Source organism: Rhinolophus sinicus, linkage group LG07, assembly GCF_036562045.2.
Source record: "Rhinolophus sinicus isolate RSC01 linkage group LG07, ASM3656204v1, whole genome shotgun sequence".
NCBI classification, from domain to species: domain Eukaryota; kingdom Metazoa; phylum Chordata; class Mammalia; order Chiroptera; family Rhinolophidae; genus Rhinolophus; species Rhinolophus sinicus.
Window position 1 is genome coordinate 105188059 of NC_133757.1, and position 23360 is coordinate 105211418.

At 42.4% G+C, this 23360-nt stretch overlaps 1 long non-coding RNA gene across 2 annotated transcripts; it reads right to left on the minus strand.

Annotated features, from left to right (window-relative positions):
* Positions 1–3648: 3648 nt before the first annotated feature.
* Positions 3649–18411, minus strand: LOC109442517 (uncharacterized). 2 transcript variants are annotated; one of them, XR_002136636.2, is made up of 4 exons: positions 18178–18411; positions 17847–17997; positions 11335–11511; positions 3649–3895 (listed from the first exon to the last, which is right to left on the minus strand). It is a non-coding gene; the product is annotated as an uncharacterized LOC109442517 (long non-coding RNA). The 2 variants fall into 2 exon arrangements; XR_012498317.1 differs by lacking the exon at positions 3649–3895 and adding an exon at positions 10680–11120.
* Between the last annotated feature and the right edge of the window lie 4949 nt (positions 18412–23360).

Genomic DNA, 23360 nt, shown 5'->3' on the forward strand with positions numbered 1-23360 from the left:
CCCTTGGGTGAAAATGCCATGCGGGGCTCAGGCAGTGAATAAGTAAGTCATCATTCTCCAGCCTTCCTTGAAGAACCCTAGCAGCCCGTCTTTGCAAGGATCTTAGGTTGGCTCTTTTTCTCTCAGAGATTGATAGAGGAAACTTTGCTGTGAGGAATATATTCGGAGACCTATCCAGGGCTTGGGTTTGGTCAGAAATGGAGGACCTAAAGCCATTCCATTACTTTTCAGTACATATGACTCAAATCCCTTTGCATATGGGTACATGTCTTCATTTCCCTTTGTTGAAAGTATTCAGCCTGTCCTCCTTTCTTTTTTCCCTCTAGCTGCAAACAGTAAAAGTGAAGAGCGCTTGCTTTTAAAAATCCTTTAAAGCCCTGCCACTGTCTACTGGAAAGTGCTAATTCCTGTATCTCCCGATGATTCTCACCCTTTGTGGATCACTCAGAGCTTTGGTGCTTTGGGCTATAATCGGTCTTACTTTTCATCTTTCATCTCTTTCCTGCCTGTGACACATGGTGTTCCCTGCCAGTTTCCACTTCCTCTGTCATCCATCTATCTCTATCTACTGGGGTCTCTCTCTCTCTCTCTCTCTCTCTCTCTCTCTCTCTCTATATATATATATATATATATATATATATATATATATGCACATATGTATAATATATATTTCCATCTCTGTGCTCAGCATTGACAAATGCTAGTGAGACCCCCATAATGAAGAACCCCTCCAGTAAATATACCTCAGTATATATCTGAAATGACACCCATTATTTTCTCCACCATACCTCCTCGACTGAATATAATTATCTTTTCTAGTCCTCTGAGAAGAGATCAGGGAGAAAAGACAATCTGAATTTCTGGAGAGCTGCTTTCGAGATGGTGGGTCTCTTCTTTTGAAAGGCTCGTAAGTTCCTTTTGTATTGAGCACTTTTTAGGTGCTGGATTCTATGCTAGGCCAGAGGTTCAAAGATGAACAGGTCATAGCTCCTGAGCTCCAGAATTGGCCAATAAGTCTAGTGGATGAGGAGTCAAGCTGAAGACATTACTGAACTTTTACTAGCTGTTGCACATTGGTCTAGAGCAAAAAACTCAGCAGAGAGCAGACACTCAGCCTTGGTAATCCAACAGGAAGAACAGAAGAAGACCAGGTGGGGAGAGAGAAGGAAAGCTGGCAAAATGGGATTGGCAAATGGTAACCATTCCAAGACCATGAGCTGAGGGAACTTGTCTTTCTTGCTCATTGTTGTATTCCAAGGTCTAGAACGATTCCTGGAACATGTCAGGTGTCCACAGAATTATTTGTCAAATAAAAGGATGCATCTCAGTGGCTCATTTCCCTTTCCTTTGCTGGAAGGAATCCCCTCTCCTCCCTGAGATAGGACAATGCCATTAGGCAGGTATATCTTGGGAATTTGTACCATCTGTCTGGGGCCTCACAGAGAGGGTGCACCAGATGGACCCAAAGTCTATTTTGGTCTTTACTTTGCATGTTTCTTGTTTTTCTGCATCCTGTGCAGATGGATACTGTCAGGTTATTTATAGCAGGAGTTTGCACACAATAATAGAACAGTTGCTCTAATTCCAATGCCAATTGAATTACTTTGGCTTTGCATTCTTCAGCGGACCTGTAGCAAACACAATGTTGAATAGCTGTAGTACCAAGACTGTTCCCAATTTTAACCCCCTTCCCCAAGATAGCTCTCTTTGAAACATGGGACACAGTGATTTTGTTTGCATGCATTTCTCCCAGGTTTTAGAAATAGCCCATTAACAGAGGCAAAACATCTAAATAAAAGACAGTGCTGGAAAATTTAATGGTATACTAAATAATTAGTACACAAGCCAAGAATGCAAAGATGGTTATGTACAAAGATGTTCACCATTTTAGGACTTTTCATAGTGAATAATTGAAAACAATCTATATGTTCAACAATAGGGGGCTTGTCTAGAAAATTGGGGTACATTCATATGCTATAACACTATCAAAAAGAATATTCTAGGATAATAGTATGAGAAAATGGTGATGATATAGTAAGATCATACTGTCCACATGCATACACATTTCCTTGGCCTAGTTTTATAAAACTATGCCTCGAAGAAAAGATTGAAAGAAAGGCTATAATGAGTAATTTCTCAGTGGGAAAATCATAGGTGATTTTTATTTTCTCTTTCTACTTTTCTGTTTTTAACAATATTTCTACAATGAACATTTGTAATTATTACTTTTGTAATGTAGAAAAATGCTATGCATGCTATTTTGAAGAACAGTCCCTTTGGTTTCTTCCAGTTGGGCCTTTGTATCCAAAGTTTATATTAAAGACTAACTCAGGGCATCTGCTATTAGAGACAACCAAAAGGAACATATAAAGTGTGGATGCATGGTCTTTACAGTAGGCATTTGAAAACTTGCTTTTAATTTAATCTCAAAAGGGAGAGGTAGGTGGTATCTTCTCTGCAGAGATTTATTAATTCTGGTTTGTGCATTATCCAAGCATCTCGAACTGGCCGTATAGCCCATTTATAAAGAAACCAGTATGTGTAGGCAGCACACAGGTCTTCCACGTCCATAAATTGTGCGTTGCTGGAGGCCAGTCATCTATCAGGTTTGCCCGGGGACAAAGACCAATGTGTAGAATCTCAGCTTTGAACAGACAGCAGAAAATCGTTAGGGAGAGGAAGTTCTGGAGGAGCAGAGCTTGTGCACCCTGCTCTGGCTGATATTCTCCTGCTTTCCAGGGCTCTGTGTTGAAACTCAGAGCAAGCTCGCCATGCACACCCTCATGCGTAAAACCATCTTGGTTAGAGACACGCGCTTTCTGAAGCCTGAGGGGGAACAATCTGACTCATAGCCACTGTTTTAACTTGAACAGTCGAGCTATAGTAGCTGCACAGCAGCCTCCAATGATTAGCAGCAGCATTTATCTTTCCTAGTTTGCATTTGCAGTGATGCTCAGTGTTATGGCCCAGATACAGCATCTATAAACTCAGCTGCATCATGCACACTATTTTTAGCTATGAGAAGAGGAGCCAGATCTAATGTAATCTATGATAGCACTGTAATTAAAATGGCCTGTATAATGAGGAAATCAAATAAGTAAAGTACAGTGAGTGTTATATTTCAGGACAAACAAATGCTGGGATTTAGGTTGCCTTAAAATTCAACGACTTCTACCATGTTTCTCCGAAAATAAGACCTAGCCGGACCATCAGCTCTAATGCATCTTTTGGAGCAAAAATTAATATAAGACCGGGTTTTATATTATGTTAAATAAGACTGGGTCTTATATTAATCTTTGCTCCAAAAGACGCCTTAGAGCTGATGGTGTAGCTAGGTCTTAGTTTCGTGGAAACACGGTAGGTATATAGCCACAAAACTGTCCCTGCAATTGAGAAATGAGTAACAGCCTTTGGTGTCAGAGCAAACAAGATTAGGGACAACATTTCCAGCATGGGATTTAGACAACTGATGGTGAGAAATGCAGAACACAATTTACTTGACAAGAACTGGTAACCTGGGACAACCTAGAAAGATAAAAAGAAATGGACTAGAGATTGATGCTTCTACTGTAGAATATGATAATGCTTTTTTAAAAAATAGTGATACACAACAACAAAAACAAATATACTCCGTTTAGCTCATTAAAATCAACTTTATTACCATTGCTGATTGCGTCATATTGTTCTGTCACTGCAAATGTGAGGAAACTTTGGTGGCTATTGTCCTTTTGTTTCCACTTGAAATTTGCTGCTGGGAAACCTGTAGATGTTTTTGTTTTCTTCTTATGTCTCCCACACAGTCTTTGAAATAGCTTCTAGGCGAAAAGAAATATCTATCCTTTAGTCCCATGAGACTTTTCACTTTAGAGTGGAGAGAATATGGAGGAAACCTTTCCTGTTAAAAGAGAGAATGGGAAATACAGTAGATGAGGTACAAGTCAAGAAGACAAGAAAATATTCACAGACACTCTGTATCACCGTTCGGTGTGAAGAATTCCACTATCTATTGTCCTTCTGAGCATGAGGCTACTCTCAAAGCCTCTGACCATTAGCAGAATAGTCAAGGGAAATTGATAGCCTGTGATGTCCTGATCGCAAGAGAATCTATGTTCCCGGCAGCTCTAACAGATTATATCAGCAATTGGAGAACAGACCAGGCAGCTCACGGTTTTCATTTTGGAGCTGTTAGCAACTGCAGCTGTTAACAGGAGACGAGGGCTCTGCAGCCTCCATCCATATGACATCCACTATGCCAGATGAAGCATTTATTGAATGAATATATAAATCAATGAGCTGCATAATTAGAGAAATGAAGGAGAGCTTCATTGAGCCCTGAGGCTACAAAATTCCCTCTGAGTACCACTGTCCACATTCTATAAGTTTTAACATGTAGTATTATTGTTATGGTTCATGATGATTTTATTAGAGTTTCATGATAATTTCATTTTTGACACACTAATAATCTAGAGATACATTTTTTATTTTAAAATGAATGTTTTAAAGTTTTTATTTTTTATTTATGTTTAAGCTAATTGCATTTAGTTATAAAATATGGTCTGTAAATATATAGATAATTTGAAATATGTTGAGACTTGTTTATTTAACTCTGTTATGAGGTCAATTTTACACATGTACCATTTAACACATGTTCTAAAATAAATTTCATGCATGTGTTTTCTGGCTTTTAATCAAGGGCTTTATATGTCTATTAAATCAAGCTGTTAATTATGTTTTCAAATTTTATTAATTTTTTTGTCTGCTTGATACATCAGTTTCAGAAAGAGGTATGCTAAAATCTCCCACTGTGTTTATGAATTTGTCAATTAATGCCTTGCAATTCTATCAAATATAATTTGTATATTTAATGCTATGCTATTAGTTCATACAAGATTACAATTATTTTTCCTAGTGAATATAATATTTTATCATTGTGAGGTGGCTTCATAATATTTAAAAGACTTAAAAGTTTGTTTTATCCACATTAATGTAACTATATATGATTTCTTTTGGTTAATATTTGTATAATATTTCTTTGTAATTGGTTACTTTCATTCTTTCCCTTCCTTATGAATAGTATCCAGTTGGTATTAAAAAATAAATTGACAATCTTTATCTTTAATTGGCAACTTTAACCCATTTACATTTATTGTGATTATTTATATATTTAAACTTATTTTGACTATCTTTTACTATTGCTTTGAATTTTTTGAATATCTTTTTGTGCCTCAAATATATTTTGTGCCGTTTTTTGATTGACAGTTTTTTACGAAGCATTTTCCCAATTACTTTTTGAAAATTATTAAGTCTGTTTTCATTATTTTATTGGATAACTTTAAATGTTTAATTGTTCTTAACAAAGCCTCAAGTTTCTTCATATCTCCTACTCTTCTCTTAAACTTTCAGCACACGTAAATCTGACCACTGCCTCAGATCTTACACATTATTGATGGCTGCTTTTTTAAATCCCTAAAGTATGCAGTATTAACGTAGTTCTGTGCAGTATCTATTCATTGAGTTTCACTTGCATGTTTGCCGATTCTTGGCTTACATTTCTTCTTGCATCTTAGATTTTCCCACAGAGATAATGTTCTTTCTTCCAAAATTAAATCTTTTCAAGATTCTTTCTTCAGAGGCTGTTGGTGATATAAAGTCTCTCGGTTTTCATGTGTCTGATGGAATTTGCTATGCCTTGGAATAGAGTTGGCAGGATTTGCTGGTGACTGGAATAGAGGGTGGTAATGGGGGAAAGAGGGTAGCCAAGAGCGTTTTTAGTAGAGCACTCCCTGTAACAGACACATAAAAGACTCCTACAGATGGCGGGAAACAACGAGAGACAGCGTCGCTAACTACAACAAATGCTCCCTCATAGACAGGTAGGTCCAAGGATGAAATTCTGGGTCCCCAAGACCTTCATAAACAATTTTAGGCATTGATTCATTCCCCAGTTTATTTTTTTGTAACTTACCAATCTATTCATTTATTTGTTCATTATTTAATTTGTCATGTAAACAGATTTTTACAGTATCTACTATGTGGTAGGCATAATGTGAGGCGATTATTCGGATCTGCAAATGAGCAAATCCTTACGTGGACTTCACCCTTGTGGATCATACATTATGGTGGGAGAACTAATATTAATCAAGGAATCAATCATACTTGGCTGTTCTTGATTAATTATACTTTTGCTGGCATCATTGTACATTTGCGATTGTGATCAGTGCCGTGAAGAAAGGCTCCTGGTGCTCTGAGATCCTCTAATGGGAGGTGTGACTGTTGGCAGGTCAGAGAAGGCTTCTCTGGATGGAAGCTTCGAGCTGAGAGCTGAAGGATGATGAGTAAACTGGGCAGAGGGCACGAAAGAGCCTCTTGGGCTGAGGACAGGGCAGGTACCGAGCCCTAAGGCAAGGAGAAGGGCGAGCAAAGGGCCTGCGTGGAGAGAGGGGTGCAGGTAGATCTCGAATAATAAGGAGGGACAGACTTGGGCCCTGAGAGGCCACATCAGGGAGACGGCCTTGTTTTGGGAACAATGAGATATGTTGACATGACTAAGGCAGAGGCAGTGACCAGACCAGGTTTGAGTTTTGAAGAGAAACCTAGAGGTTTCCTAATTTTTTCTCCTATACTGGCTGGCTCAGGGGACTGCAGAGTGACTTTAGCTTTTTGGAAATGGCAACTCTTCACCTTTATGGGAGGGAAGTCTGGGCACCGTCCACTTAAGGGACTCTACTGGAGATGATCATAAAACCTTCAGCACAGGTGAAAATGGTCAGCGTGAGGCTTTCTGGGACAGGCAGGGGAACTGTCCATTTTCCCTGCTGTGCTCTAAGCCAGTGCTCAGAAATATGTTCTAAGTGCCTCTACGAAGCAACGGTATAACTAATCAAGACCAGCTAAAAAAGCCCTCATAAACCTTTGATCCTGGAGGAATGAGAAGCTGTAGCAGTTAAGGATCAGGCCAGGGCTGCTCAGTGCATTGTTTTCTGTGACCTCTCTTTGCTGGGCGCTCTCTCTCCTCTCTCTCTTCTGCCTCTGTGCCCTCTGGAGACCTAATGGGATTAGGAGCAGGTGCATGGGTGGGGCTGGCAAGATAGAATAAAGGAGGAAGTCACTTGGTGAAATGAGGAAGAGGAAGGAAGGTGATAGGAAGGAACAGGTGGTCATAGTGTCATATGCAGGGACCTCTGAGAAAAGAGGGTCCAAGGAAAGCTCTGGTGCTGGTTCCAGTTTTCACTCTGCACCTAATCTGCTGTGTGACCTCAGCCAGGTGGCATAACCTCTCTGTTGGCCCCTGTGTCCTCATCTGTAAATGAGGGCTTTTCCAAGGGTGTCCACACACCTGGCGGTACGTTTAGGAAGGTGTCTGTGAATAAAGATGATGTAACTTCTTGTGGAGGATTAACCTTACTGGAAGATTTTTGAGGAAAAATGTTGCTTTTATGTTAAAACAAATGCAGACATTTGTATTTGGCTCTGAATGCAACATTTATACTTTTTAAAAAATGATATAATAGGCATGTCAAAAAAGTGGCTCATATTCTTTCTTTATTATTCAGGGTTCTTGAGTGGGGAGGGTTGAGAGGCACTGGTTAGATGTGCTCCAAGATGCCCTCCAGCTCTTTAGTATTATGATTCTTTGATTTTATGATGAAGATCAAGGAGAAGAAGGATTAAGCAATATGTGGAGTAGAAAAGGATTTGGGCGACCCTTTTAGGTTTTAAAAGAAGGAGTATTAGTGTGGGCGTTCAGCTGTGCCCCACACTCTGTCACGCGCTGGCTTTGAAGCCTCCTGTTCCTCTCGGGGGAAAGCCTTTGCCCTTCCTGCCTGCGTGGCTTACTCAGCCCTGCTTTTAGTGTCCTCTCCTTGGGGACACTTTCTCACTTCCATCTTCCTTCCTGCCCCAATCCTCTAAACTCTATGTCCATAGAACTCAATGAGCAGCTCAAATTTTGCACTCACCGGGCTGTCTTGTTTTACTGTTTTCTTGTCTCATTGCGTTAATCTGCTGCTTAACAAGCCTTCACATTGTTTGGAGAATGAAGTGCCAACAAGCCCTTCACGATGTTTGCTGACCTCTCTTGCTTTCTGTCTCATGATTCTCTGATATTTGGTCTGGACGGTGGACATGCCCAACAGCTTGTAGTTCCTCTAAGTGACACGCTATCTCCTGGCTTTTGTTCCTGCTTCCCAGAATGCTCTTTTCTGGAATGCTTCTATCCTTGTCCATATGAAGAATGCCTCTTTATGCTCTAAGACTTGATTCAGTTGCCTCCCCCTGGAGAAGCCTTCCTCCCATGGCTTCCCTGTGTGAACCTCACCACACCTCAGACTCAGTTCTACATCACCACTTACTTCCTCTCTGAGGTCACGTGTTTGCATGTCTGCTAGGTAAACAGTAGCTCATGGAACGCCGTGAGTGTGTGCCCTGTACGTAGCACAGTGCAAGCCCCCATCAGTGCAGCCAGTGGCATGGATACAGGACTAGACGAGAGAAAAGGAGAGGGAATGATCACTCTATACCTCCATCAGTGCCCCCTTCCCGCCACCTTAGCCCCAGCAAGGAGGCTTCTGGGTCCCCAAGGCTGTAAATACAACTCTAAGCATGCACGCACCACGTGCTTTCATCGTTCACTCATCTTTGACTCACCTTATGGAACATCTTCAACTCATTCATTAATTTACTCAAAGCTACTTACACTGTCTTATCTGTTGAGAATTCAGCCTAAACAAAACAAAGTCCCTGCCTTGAAGATACTTATAGTCTAGTGGAAAGAAACAGACAATAAAGGAAATATGTATATTTATATATATGTTGGGGAAGAGTGTGTTTCTCCAGGGCCCATCAGCTCCAAGTCGTTGTCCTTCAATCTAGTTGTGGAGGGCGCAGCTCAGCTTCAAGTCCAGTTGCCGTTTTCAATCTTTAGTTGTAGGGGGCGCAGCCCACCATCCATAGAGGGAATTGAACCAGCAACCTTGTTAACACGTTGCGTACGGATCACGAGAATCTTCGTTTTTTTCTGAGCCATGCGTAAAGGACGGATAACGAGACTTTCAAAAGATTGGGCAGAGAGCAGTGAGAGGCCAAGACAGGGAGGTGAGACGAGTGGCGACAGGGAACCAGCTGTGAAAGTGCCTCTGCAGCGGGCCCCCAAGGAAGACAATCCGGCCAGGCTCTCGGGAGATTTGGCCACGCATCATCTGGAGCCCACAGTGGGAAGAGGAAAGAAAAAATATCACACACAGGTGTGTAAAGTGTGCGCATCAAAAAAAGTGAGAAGTGAAACTCGGTACATATGCAATTTTTGCCATGTCCCATTGCACAAAGGAAGCTGCTTTCTGCAGTATCACTCCAGGAGGGATTACTAACATCATAGGTGAGTAAATCCTAAAAAATTCCATAGAAAAATAATAAATGACATAGAAGCATTTACGCTTTAAAGAGAAGAGTGCATTTTAAAGTAGTTTCTTTTAAAAACCTGCCGGAACAGAGGGGTATGAGGGATTTAAATCCCACCGTAAGCTACGTGTTAAGAGCTCGCGTTCTAACCAACTGAGCCATCCATCCGCACCTCTGGCAGCTCGTTGTCTTCAATTTAGTTGCGGAGGGCCCATGTGGGAATCGAACCTGCAGCCCTGGTTGTTCAGCGCTCACGCTCTAACCAACTGAGCCATCTGGCCGCCCCATAAAGGAAATATTTACTGTGTCAAATTTTGCTACATGCTCTGTGAAGGTAACAATGGCAAGCCAAAATCCAGATTGTGGAGGGCATCTGAGGTCACTATTAGGTGTTACTGAGTGAGTAGAGGAGTGGCTTGGTCTCATAGACGTTTTAAAAGACTCACTCTGGCTGCTGTGTTTGTAAGGGGGCAAGGATGAAAGCAGGAGACCAGTCAGGAGGCTTCTGCCTCCAGATAAGAGATGATGGCATCTTGCACGAGGATGTAACAGTAGAGGCAGGGGGGAAACAGTGAGGTTCTTAACATATTTGGAGGGACACCCAACATGCTTTGCTAATGGATGGGATAGAGGATATGTGAGAGAAAGGAATTAAAGGTGACTCTACGAGTTCTGGCCTGAACAACTGGAAGAATGGAGTTACCACTGATGATAGAGGAAGACTCTGGCATGAGCCGATCAGTGGGGAAGACCAGGAGTTTCGCTTGGACTGTTCCCTTAGAGGTGCTCATTAGGCATGCGAGTGACGCTGGTGGGAGATAAAGTGTGGAGCTGAGGGGAGAGGTGCGAGCTGGAGATGAGAGTTTGGTGTCGTTGATACACAGATGTGCCGTAAGCCCTCAGGACTGCATGAGAACCTGGGGGGTGAAGACAGACGCAGAAGAGGAAAGGCCTGTCCGGAGGCTAAGGCATTCCAACAGGAGGATGTTGGGGCGATGCGGAGAAGCCTGCAAAGGAAACTGAGAGGGAGACCGAGGGACTGGAAGGAGGGGGAGAAATGCTAAGATGAATGAGGGAAGCCCTGACAAGAATCAGTATTGGAAATGAAAGGCAAAATCATGGGGACTTAGGAATGTCTGAGAACTTTCTAGAAACCTTTTTGTTTTAGGCATCTTTAACACAGTACAATTAGCAAAGATAGAGCTGAAAAAAATTTTTTTAATTGTTTTTCTTCCTATGGAAGAGAGGAAGGTAAAACATAGTTTCATTACTGGCAAGTGAAAAGAAGGTCTCCAAAATATATTGTAGTTAAATATGGTCTCCAAGACAAAGTCTGCCCAGAAAAAAATAAAGAAAACTCACTTCAAAAGTATCATTCCAGGAATGTCAAGTTGCTAGCCAGAGATCGGAGGAAATCTAACAAAAGCCCCAGGGATGGTAAATGACAACGCAGATAAAAAAATGGCTAACCTCTGCCCAAATATATTATAGGTGTTTGAGGTTGTGCTATATGACCCAGCTCTTCAGAGGTTATCTCCTCTCTCTGCAGCTTCCTTCTGTCAGTGAGCAGAGCTTCTTGCTAGGAGTTGGCCGATTTCTGGCAGGTGAAGACTGAAGCATTCACCCAGGACCAATTCAAGTGGTACTTCCTGTCAGTTCTCCATTAATCCATGTACAAATTGCACAGAATGTCAATGCTGGATTAGACATCACCTAAACGGGCACTGTCCAACATCATGTCATGTACCATGTCGAAATAGCCAACAAGCCATACATACAGTCACATATGTAATTTAAAATTTCTAGTAGCCACATTAAAAAAGTCAAAGAAATGGGTAAAATCAATTTTAATTTAACTTCATTGTATTTAACCCAGTATATTAAAAATACTATGCTTTCAACATGTAGTCAACATAAACAAATGTTAGGACATCTTACCTTTTTTAGTTCACACGAAGTCTTTCAAACTCAGTGTGTGTTTCATACGTGCAGCACACCTCAATTCAGAGTAGCCACATTTCAAGGGCCCAGTATTCTCGTATGGCTAGTGGCTACTGTATCGGACAGTATGGATCTAGACCATGCCCTTCAGTTTATAGATGAAAGATTTGAGTCCTAGAGGGAAGGAAGGGAAATGGTGAGTACTGGTTAGCTTGTCGGAACCAGGTCTCAGAGCGTTTCTCAGATGTTCTGCTCTTCAGAGACAATCTCCATTTAACTTCCTAGGCAGCTTAATTTTTATACCGTGGTCATAAAGCACCCATCCTAGTGTTTATTTTTCAGTTCCTTGTATCTTGATTAGTGATTGTGTAGGCATCAGAATCACTATGGGATATGATCATAAAGCAAGTTCCCTGATCCCAATACCCTCCTCCCCCTGCCTGCAAAAAAAACATCTGATTCAGTAGACCTGCAATGGGGTGGTAGCACCTGCTTTGTAACAGGCTCTTGGTGATTATAATGCCATTACTCCATGGACCAAAGTGAGCAATATCCTTTTAGAATGTTAGTTGTTAGGAAGTTCTGTAGTCCTTAAGGGAGATCTTAAAAGGATTGCTGTGGGGCATTGAGAAAGTCATATTTCAAAAACGGCTTCGTCTTTCCTTCCCATATTTCTGGGACGTAGAGCCCTTCCTGCCATGGCTGTTCTTTCAAATCAGAATATTCTCTTTATTATAACTTCTAGAGTGTAAGATCCTTCAGAGAAAGATGGGAATCTTTGGTTTTCCACTTTCCCTCAGGGCCCAGCCCACAGTGCTAGGAGTAAACACCTATTACATGAATGAGGAATGAATGGAGTGTTGTGTAGAGGAACAAAGGCATAACTCCCAGACGCTCCTTCTAGCTTTGCTTACCCCTCTCCCTTTTGCATTTACTTGGTTTGCTTTGGGTCTTGGTGACTTAACTCTTGTGGGGGCAGAAGAAAGGACAAATGCCAAGATTATTAGTAGAGCATCTTTAACAAGTACATAGGAGGCTTATAAATAAGTTAGAAGTTGATTTCCTTGGAGAAGCCTCAAAGAAGAAGGGGTGATTTTCTGTGCGTGGATCTGAGTGAGTCTTAGTTTAAATCTTGAAATGACCCTGGCATCTGGAGATATAAACTAATTTACCTTTAAAATTTGATCTTTGAGAGATGGGTTATCCTTTTGGTGTAACAGAGAGAAAAACCTGGAAGAACTGAGGGAAGCTGGTGGAATTTAGGCTTTTCTTAGGGGCTTAAAACTATAAGATATTGTTTAAATATATTAAAATAACCAATTGTTGTAACAGATTTGCCTTGCTTACTTCCATGTTTCTATCACATCATCACCACCATCACTATCATCACCATTTCTGTCACCACCCTCATCCTCATCATCAACCCTCTTTATTAAGAGTGTCTTCGCCTGACACACGCCATCCTACAGGGAGATCCTCTGAGATCTGTCTGGAGTTAAAAAAGACAGGTACATCCATGAAAGCTGAATATAAATACACTGTACACACATACCCTTATTTTAGTTAATAAAGGAAATGATGATTAATGGTTATTTTATACCTACTCTTCACATATCTATAAAATTATATCTCTATAATGTTAATATTTTTCCAATGTTAACAGCACAGACAGCCCTATTAAAATACCTTGACATATCAGAAAATGTTGAATTATGAAATCCTTTCACTTTTCATCTGCATAGGATCTCTCACCATCTCAACTGTCTTCACAGTACTGTTGTAAATTACCCTTTGTGTACAGGCTCCAGCTTGGAGCATATTCTCTGTCTCTGGCCTTGTTGATCTGAGGGGACTTGATGAAACACATGGAGGGAACTGAACTGAGCAGGTGACCTAGAGGCAGAGGGGGCTAAGGAAGCTCTCACGACTTGTCCCCAGCCTCGGGCCTGGCACAGGTCCCTCTACTGTCCAGTCGTGACCACCGTGGCCTTTGGAAAAGACACTGAGCCTCCACATGGGGATTCCAGTGGACTTCCTCCTCTGATGGTCTTAGGGCAGAAGAAGGTGGCAGCAGTGTGAGCCAGTCACGGGAGAATCTCACAGATGCCTGCAAAGTCTGACACCCTTTGTCACAGGGACAATCAGAGTGGGATCTGGCACATTTTAAGGCTCAAATATATGGTTGATAAAACGAATGGATCTGCCAAATAGACCCCTTGCCTTTTGCCTTCACATTTAGTGATTCATTTGTATGCGTACATAGTATATACATACATTCACATGTGGTTCCATATTTTAATGTTTTCTTTTTTCTTCGCTTAGTTTCGTTTTACCTCCCTATTTCTTTATTTTTCTTCCCCCAATGCACTGGATCTCATGCTAGGTCACAGCACTGTGTGATGTGAGCTGTGCACAGCCAGCTCCCAGAAACTGGCACATGAAGGTGAGAAAAAAATAGTCTCAAAAGCGCTCTCAGCCCCCGTCCCCAGCACAAGCACAGAGCGCCCTGGGCACATTCAAGGGGTGACAGCCAGTGGGAACTCCACTTTCACGTGGCCAGGGGAACAGAGGCCCATTAGGTGGCTGTATCTCACTCTGAAAGACAGGGAGAAAACGGTCTCAGGGAAACTGGGACGGCAACAGGGTGGAGGCTGAAGGAGCTGGATTTGAGACCGAGATCAGCGACAGTCCAGAAAGAGCATTTGCTGCCTCTGCAAATAGACTCAGGCTCTGGGTGTGGGGTGGTGAGGAGAGATGCTACCAGGCTAATTTCTACTCCAGAACCTCGCCAGCTGGGCCCAGGGGCCACTGGGTCCTTGGTGACAGGTGAATAGCTTGTTCCCCTGTTCGGAGCTGGGGAGACACTGTTTTTGCTGCAAGCGATGTTTGGGAGAAGGGCTGCTTGATGAACTAAGGAGGAAGCAGTACAGAGGACACGTGTGGCCCTCTCCTGTGGCTCTGGTGTCAGAGAAGGAGGGCCAGGTGACCTCCTGCCGGAAGTTGTTCGCCTTGGTGCAGGGGTCCCAAGGGCAGGCCTATGGTGGCACACATTACGTGGCCTGAGCCCTATCCTGGTGAGATGCAAAGGTCCCTTTGTGGAAGGCTGGTGTCTGGTGAGACGCTAACTAGCCATGTTAGTGAGAACGCCTCAGAGCCAGGAGGAAACAACCTTCTTGAGGCGCGTGTGTGGTGGGACATTGATGACAAGCTCAAAAAGAGCCACATTTCTTCCTCCCTTCCACACTCCCTAATTCTCACCTAATTTACAGGATCAGATGATACTTATCAGCAGTGAGCATTCCTGGGAGAAGAAGGGACCCTGAGGTGAAACGCCAGAGTTGCTCCCCAGTGCTGCTCTCTTCACAGTCTGTATCCAGCTGCCGCCTCTGGCCAGAAAGCACCTCCTACCTGCTCACTGTTTACAGGAGCCAGTGCCTAGCATCCAGGGAGCAGACGGGATCGGGCAGCCCAGCTCTGTTTCCAGAAAAGGTAAGAGGCACTTCCTGTGAGTGCTACTTCCATTGTGTACCCTTCAACACATAGCTTTACTTTTCCCCCAGAAAATTTAGAAAACGAGAGAATACACCTGGTCTGTTCCTCCCTGATCGTGTGGTCTTTTTCGGGAACTGCTCCTGCAGAGAAAGACTTTTGCTCCTTTCAGACGTGTCAGGCTGTGCTTCCCCATCTTTGTCACATTATCACCAGGGAAAATGATGGGAAGTTGTTTTAAACTGCGAAGCACCTAAATCTATGAGGTTACTTTATGGAAGAGTCTTGGTATCCACAGACCAACATTCTCACTTTCAGGGTTGGTTGTTTTGTTTTCCAATTCAAAGTCCACTGCACATAGGGTATGCCATTTTGCTGAGGTGTGAAGCCTGATGTCCCTGAGGCACTGTGTGGCTGAGCGAGCAGCCTACCCTGCCACCCGGCATCCACGTGGCAGGCCTGCTTTGTTGTCTATTTATGGGGTGTCTGAGGAAAGATTATGAATCTGGGGATTCCTAAGGGTCTCATCACAGATGAGTTTATGGAAGGATAAAACAAGCAACCAAGCAAGCATATCCCTCTACCCCCAACCCAAACCAAAAGGACCCTGAAGCCTCAAATATAAAATACCGAAAGTCTTGGGGCACTTGTCATGGGCTTGTACCACAGGTATAAATGTCCCAATGGGATTATTCTGGTTCTTCTGGTAATGATTTTGGATGGGGTCCCAGATCCAAATTCCATTAAATACACATTATGGCAAATTGGGCTATAGGGAGGACCCAATGGATTGATTTACAAATCTGTGCGAAGTGATGGGCTTGTTAGACAGGAGGCAGAGGGAGAGAGCGAAGTCCCAAGAGTGAGCTTTGGGAAGGTTCTACATTATTAGCTCAGACATTTGCTCCAGAAAGTAGTGTTTCTCTTCTGCTCTCCAACAGTTCTATTTCTGATGTAAACAAGACCTTGGAAAGTTGAAACAGATGAAATACCTTTGTGCAGAGTTTGCTTTACTGATGTTGTTTGGATGCATTCTGTTCATAGTGAGCAGCTGGTATTGATCTGATTAGCTGCCAGTTAGGAAAGTTAAAAATCACCCTTCTTCCCTCTCCTGAGTAATGGGGACCATTTGTGGTTTCTACAAAGTAAATTAGCCTTACCTCGATGAGGGAGCGTTTCTTTTTGGGTTTTGCCTTTGAACAACTTCACACTTAACCCAAGGACAATTGAAGTCATTCATTCACTCAAAATTAATTTATTGAGTAGGTTAGGCACTGTGGGAATGAAAAGATATAAAGGCATAAAACCATTACAAAGGTCTGCTAGGGTTCTGTTGAAAATATCACATGTATCCAAGGATCTGTAATGGAAAATGAAAATATTTGGACAATCTAATGAAAAGTCATTCAAAAGGGACATTTGACAGTATGTAGAAAAATTAGTTGTCAGATTGAATTCTCTCCTTTTTTATCAGCTCCATGGTCTCACTCACTGGAGTTGGAGGTGGGGGAAGACGAGGTGGAATTGCGTTCCAGTTTCTCTGTGAGGGACTCATTTTAGTTGAAGGATTTTTTGTTTTTGTTTTTGTTACTAGTATAAATTATTCATGGATTCCAGTTTATCTACTCTCTTTCTACTTAATTGTCCCTCACATTCTTCTCCATCTTTTTCATTGAGTGGGGGAGGGAGAAAGAGGAGGGAAAGGGAGGGGAGAGGGAGAATGCTTTGAATGATAGCTGAGCCTGGAGATCAAAAAGCCAGAGCCACATCCAGGACTGAGCTGGGGCTGGTGTCAGATGTGGGGTGGGAGGGGGCATCAGGTTGGCTCTGGGCTGCCAACAGCTGGAACTGCTGGATTAGGAATCCTTATGTCGATGGGGTGAGTTATGGGCAGAGATGGGCAGGGCTGCATAAGGAATGCGATGAGAGAGAAGAAAGATAAAAGCTTGGCAAGGGAATGAAGGGGCGTTTGCTGGTACTTGCATCCCCCTGCTTTCTCCACCTGGGCCACTTCCTTCTTTGTTTTGTGCAAAGGAAAAAACTACACTTCTCTTGCTGTTTCACTTTCACTACTCTTACACTACTACCACACTCGTGGCATTTCCAACACCAGATGTGTAGGGTTTTTTCCCTCACACCAAGCAATTCTGTGCGACACCAGCAATTCAACCTAATTCTGACACTAACCGGAATAGCAAAGAGCCCACAGTTTAAGAGCTCAATCCCATGGGACTGCCCCCCCCCCTTCAGATGCCAATTGCAAGTAGTAGGTTCCCAGGTTACCCACAACTTCGGTCTGACTTGGCTACAAATCAGAGGTTCCCATGACCTACCCCCCCCCCCATAGATTCGATTATTTGCTAGAACAGCTCACTGAACTGAGAGAAACACTTAACTTAGGTTTGCCAGTTTATTATGTAATGAAGGCTATGGTAAAGGATACAGATGAATAGCCAGATGACGAGATACATAGAACCCCAGGAAGGTCCCAAGTACAGGAGCTTCTGTCCCTGTGGAGCTGGGGTACGTCACCCTCCGGGCACGTAGATGTGGTCACCGACCCATGAGCTATCTGAACCCCATACTTTTGGGGATTCATAGAGGTTCCACCACATAGGCTTGGTTGCTCATTAACTCAATTTCCAGACCCTCTCCCTTTCTTGGAGAATGGGGGAGGGCTGAAAATGCCAAGCTTCTAATCCTGGCGTGATCTTTCTGGTGACCAGTCCCTAGCCAGGAGCCAACCAGGAGTCACCTCATTAGAACAAGACAGTATCACCCAGGAAATTCCAAGGAGGTCAAGAACCAGAGTCAAAGAGCAAATATTAGAACAAAAGATGCTCTTCGCTTGGGAAATCACACGAGTTTTAGGAGCTCTGTGCCAGGAACTGGGGACAGAGACCAATGTATATAATATATCTACTATTTCACATTTTGCTAGAGCCAATTGCCTCTTCTTCCAAGCTACCTTTTCTGACCCCCAAATGCCCCTCCTGTGTGTCCTAGGCATCTATACTCACCCTCTTTGTAGTCCTCGCCACATGCTAATTGTCCCTTTCCCATGGATACTGTCCCAGAACCTGCAAGCTTCCCGAGGGAAGGAGTCTCGTCCATCATATTCACCATGCCATTCCAGTACAACGCTCAGCTCCGGTGTGTGTTCATGAATATCTGATGAGAGAATGTCAAATAAACGTCAGGCCCTGATGGATGTTGCTTGAAAAGGAAATGCATCAGCCCTTTCCCAGAGAACATAAATTCCTGTCATAAAACGTCTGCCCCGTAATCCTTCATCAATCACTGGGGAAGGCCAGTCAGCTCCTTCCCTCCCATTCCTATTTCCTCACTGACCTGGAAGGGCTTGGTACTGCCCAGGGCAACCTGCACACGGCCCTTTGAAATGCACTTAGCTGGATTGCTCCTTCCCAGTTGCCATCTGGAGCCTTCATATTGCTAACAGAACATTCTTTAGACATTCGCCAAATGCCCGGCGTCCAGCAGCCCTGTTCCAGCACATAACTTCCTGTAACCAGGTCCTGCCGACCTCTCACTAATACATTAAAAATAAAAAGCACACCCTGAGTGGCTCATACTTTCCCGCTCCAGTGACCTCCACCCCACGACTGACTGGGGAAACTGTGAGTCAAACTCAGGAAAAAACATTGCTGGTGTCACCAACAGAGACAAAGGCACCTCCTGGGCTGGTGCCGGGGATATTAATAAATCCATTAGATTGGATCGTTTGCACCACCCGCTCTCTTTTCTTTAGGGAATTTGAATGTTCGAGTGCTTTAAAGTGGAGATAAAACGACCCATGATTCATGCCCCAGTCTTTCTGAAGAGTTTCCTTGTATAAGCTCCAACAACCTCTGCAGTTACTTGAAGGTTAGAACTATTCTTTCCCCAAAAGCAGAAAACCATTTCACTTTCCTATTCATTGCTTTTCTCCTTCAACACCTGAAAAGAGAGGTGGATTTCCCCCCTCCCTTTTTCATTCTTAACAAGAGAATCTCTTTCCTCCTCTCACTTGTCTGGCAATTGGAACATTTAAAAAAGCCGAGTGTAATTTTTCAGCTCATCCTTCAAGAAGACTTTGGGTTTCGTTATTATTTTTTTTCCTCTTTTTGTTTGTTTTTTTATTGGCTACTAGGCTAGCAAGTTTTGAATTTGAGCAACTCAGATCCTAGGCGAGCATCATGCTGAGCTCATTATGCAAAGCTCATTCACTGAGAAAATGCTGAGCACCGCCTGGGTATCAGCACAGAGAGAGTTGTTGTTTTTTTTGTTTTGTTTCGTTTTTTTAAAGCTTTGGTTCTGTTTTCTTAACTGGCCTCCTGCAGCTCTGAAGTGGCATGTTCTAGACAGCGTCTAGTCCCATTAGAATTGGGGTAAGATCATTCAGGCCTTGAGTGCTTCCAGGACGCCTGAGAGAGACTCCGGTTCTGGTGTCTAGGAATGAGGTGAGCTGCAGGAAGTGGGTGTTCTGATTCACAGCGCACATTCAGAGCACTGACGGATTGGGAGCACCTGAAATACTTTAGTGGTGACTTCCCAGCGGGACTTGCTCTTTAAACTACTGCCTGTGCTCTGCAGATGGAGATACAGTATTAGGAGCACTAAGTACCTTATGAGGCCTGATGTAAGGTGAAGAGAAAGTCCGGCTTCCCGAACCACCCGTAGGAAAAGGTCTTGAGGTTTCCATGAAGGGAGTTTCTTTGAAAAATGTTGATTTGCTTTAATTTCCCGAAGAAGTTCATTCACTTCTCAAAGCAGTTACCCTCCAAAGGGCGGTTTGCTCTCTGAAGGGGAATTTTAATACTAGTGCCTGTCATTTACCTCCCCCATCGTTTCTAGAAAAGCCATTAGGAAGCGCTTCATATAATAGTTCCTTCACCCTTGAAACATCTCCTGAAGGCAGGAGGAAGGGATAGAATATATTCTTCCTCCACCACTTTCCCCATTTTCATCTTTTTTTTTTTTTATTTTTAAGATTTTATTGGGGAAGGGGAAAGAACTTTTTATTGGGGGATCAGTGTGTATTTCCAGGACTTTTTCTTGGGGAACAGCCATGTGTTTTTCCCAGGACTCATCAGCTCCATCCAAGTCAAGTTGTTGTCCTTTCAATCTTAGTTGCAGGGGGCGCAGCCCACCATCCCTTGCAGGAGTCGAACCGGCAACCTTGTGGTTGAGAGCCTGCGCTCCAACAAACTGAGCCACCTGGGAGCTCAGCAGCAGCTCATTGACTTCACTCTAGTTGCGGAGGGTGCAGCTCCCTGGCCCATGTGGGAATCGAATCGGCAGCCCTGTTTCCCAGAGCTCACACTCTAACCAGCTGAGTGAGCCACCTGTCTGCCCCCACTTTCCCCATTTTAGAAGCAGAGAAATTTAAACCCATGTGTGTCCAGTGATGACCTGCAGTGTTCAGCTTGAGGGTTGCCCCCTCCAATCTGACCTTGTCTGTCTTCTCAAGATGAGGACCCTCTGCTCCCAAGAACCTAACATGATTTTTCTTGGTTTAAATCAGGGGTGTCCAAACTTTTTTCAACGGTTTTCACCAAGGGCCATATGCCCTTGGTGAAATACACAAACAGCCAGGCCACTCACTCGAGGTGAAGTACGTATTGCCTCACCTGGTTCATTTAAGTAAACTAAATATATTTTTGGAATTTGCTGTGGGCCAATTAACAATGGATCGTGGGCCGCAGTTTGGACACCCCTGGTTTAAATCATTCTTACAGATGCCATTTCTATACCACATGAAGCTCATCTAATAAGGCTGGGTTTTAATTAAAAATATAATGTAGGAACTTTTTTTTTTTTTTTTTGGTTGTTTATTTAAATATGCAACACTATGAATGAATTGACTGTAAAAAATACTTCAAGTCTCCCAGATCCCTACTTTCCCAGAGGCTGCAACACTTTCTTTAGTGTCCTTCCAGAAGTAGTCTATGTACAAGCATATGAGTAGTTTGTACACACACACGCACACACACACACACACACACACACACACACGGAGAGTTTACATTCCAAAGATTGCTTTTCCCACAGAGAAAAAGAAGAAGCCTTCAGAATTATATTGAATAAATTCTATAATTTTTAATGCTGGCTTGGTAGGGCAATGGTAACAAACTCTATTACTCATTCTCAATGGGGAAAGGGTTATTTCTATTTTCATATATTCTCTATATGAGTACATCCAATATTCATATACATATATCTTTTTTGTTTCTGTTTTTATATAAAGATTAGCATATTATATCCTTTATTTCTCTTTTTAAAACTTTGTGGTGGTTCTTGGATTTGTATCCATACATAAAAGTTTATGTATCAATACATAAGAAGAAACCTGTCTCATTTTCCTTGAACTGTTATGTGGCATTCTTTAACTAGTTCCTATTTCTTGGGCAATGTAGCGTTTCCAGTATCTTGCTATTGTAATGCTGCAATGAATATCCCTATATAAATTGTCAACACGTATGTAAATTTGTAGAAGTGGAATTGCTGTGTCCCAGACTGTGTGCATTTTAAAATTTGATACACACTGACAAATTTTACTCCCCAGAGAGGTCGTAGCACGTTAAACTTCGCCAGTTACATGAGTGTTTTTTGGCATCCTTACCAACACAATGTATTATACCAAACTTTTTGATCTCTGTCAACCTGATAAGTTAAAAGTTGTATCTCATTTTTGTTTTAATACAGTTATTTAATTTTAAACGAGATTGGGCATCTTCCCTGTGTTGGAAAGCCATTCACATTTCTTTTTCTGTGGGCTGCCTTTTATGATCTTTGCCCATTTTTCTATTGAATTGTTGATTGTCTTCCTCTTGATTCATAAAAGTCCTTTGTAGATTGAGGAAATGGATCAATGATTCATGCCCTCTAAAGCCGCCTCCACCATTTTTTATTTTTAACAATTAGTTACTGCTGTTAGATATCACCTTCCTCACTCTTTCTCCCACCTTGTCTCTGGTACTACCTTCTTGTATATATTGACTTTATCTTGTTTATGTACAGGAAATACAGGTGAGAGTCAGTATGCAAGAAAGTGTGCTTTTCGAATATCTAGTGAGTATATATTTTACAAGATGTACGTGAATATAATCTGAAGACAGAAAGGCCCTTTACCTGGCATCTATATCAATATCAAAAGACTGTTCTTCCTCTTGGTTGATTGATGGATTGATGGTTGCCTTACGTCTTCTTCATTGACTATAAATTCAACGAACTTCTTAAACTTGTATTTACACACCCTTATTTTTTGTTTTTCTTATAACTGTCTCTTTCTTCCAATTTACTCTCAAATAGTGATAATCATTTGAGGCAAATAGTTATCTCTAGACTCTTAACTCTTCATTAAGTACCTGGAATGTGACAGTCTGCCTGTGAGATTATGATGGGAAGAGAGAAAGTCTCAGGTCTTGCTTTGGGATGAGCCAAAGGGTTCTTGGGCCTGTCTTTCCTCTGATGGATTCCAGGAGATGGGGCCTCTGTGAGGAGGTGTATTCCTTTCTCCATAGGTTCTTGTTGAGAACCCTCCTTTTCAAATCATGTACAAACCAATTCAACTTCAGCTAACATGGTAATGATTTGTGGGGAACAGCAGAAATTCCTCTGTAATTATGTGTGAATTGATGTGTGATTTCCTAATGAGCTTAAGTGAAGAAATCATCGTTTTGTGATAAATGCTTTATATCTTAAAGTGCCAGCAACACATATCAAATAAATTCAATCAAACCACTCTCCTCTATATAACGTTTGCAGTTATTATTTAACATGCTGGCTTTCTTTGCTGCTTTACTGCTTTGGGTAATTGCAGAGTCTAAAAGTTCCTTTTTCATAAACAAGGCCACAAAAACTCATTATGTTGGAGTTTTTCTTAATGTGATCATAAATGAGTTCATTTTAAAATACATTTGCATGCTGTGCAGGCTAAGACCTCCCCCCCCCCCATCAGAAAATGATGTAGTTATTGAAGGATTTGCTAAATCAGGGGCATTTGTCCCTGGAATGAACCAGGTCACTCTCTGGGACTGTCACTTGGACATTGACTAGCAGTATCCAAACAAGTTGTGGAAAGCATTCAGTGATCAAAATATGGTTCCTTTTCACTGAAGAAATAATGAAGCCCAGTGAGTTAAGTGACATGATCAGTGGTTACAGGGCAATAATGAATTCAGTGAGTCCAGCAGAAAAGACAACGTAACGTATGGATTAAGGAGTTACTTCTGGATTTCTGGATTCAGATTCTGGATGTGCTGCTAAGTAGCTATGTGACGTTAGACAAACTACTCAGGCTCTCTAAGCCTCAGTTTACTCATCTGTCAAAAAGGGACTGTGCCTATTGTTGTTGGGAGAATTAAATGAGGTGGCATATGCAAATTCTCTGGGCACACTGCCCGGCGTATAACACATGTACAACACACTGCAGCAGGTCAAGTAATTATTGGTGGCCTTGAATACTGGTAAATATCAGAAAAAGGAAAACTGACCCCCACCCCCATCCCAAGCATTTTCCATAGTGGCTAAGA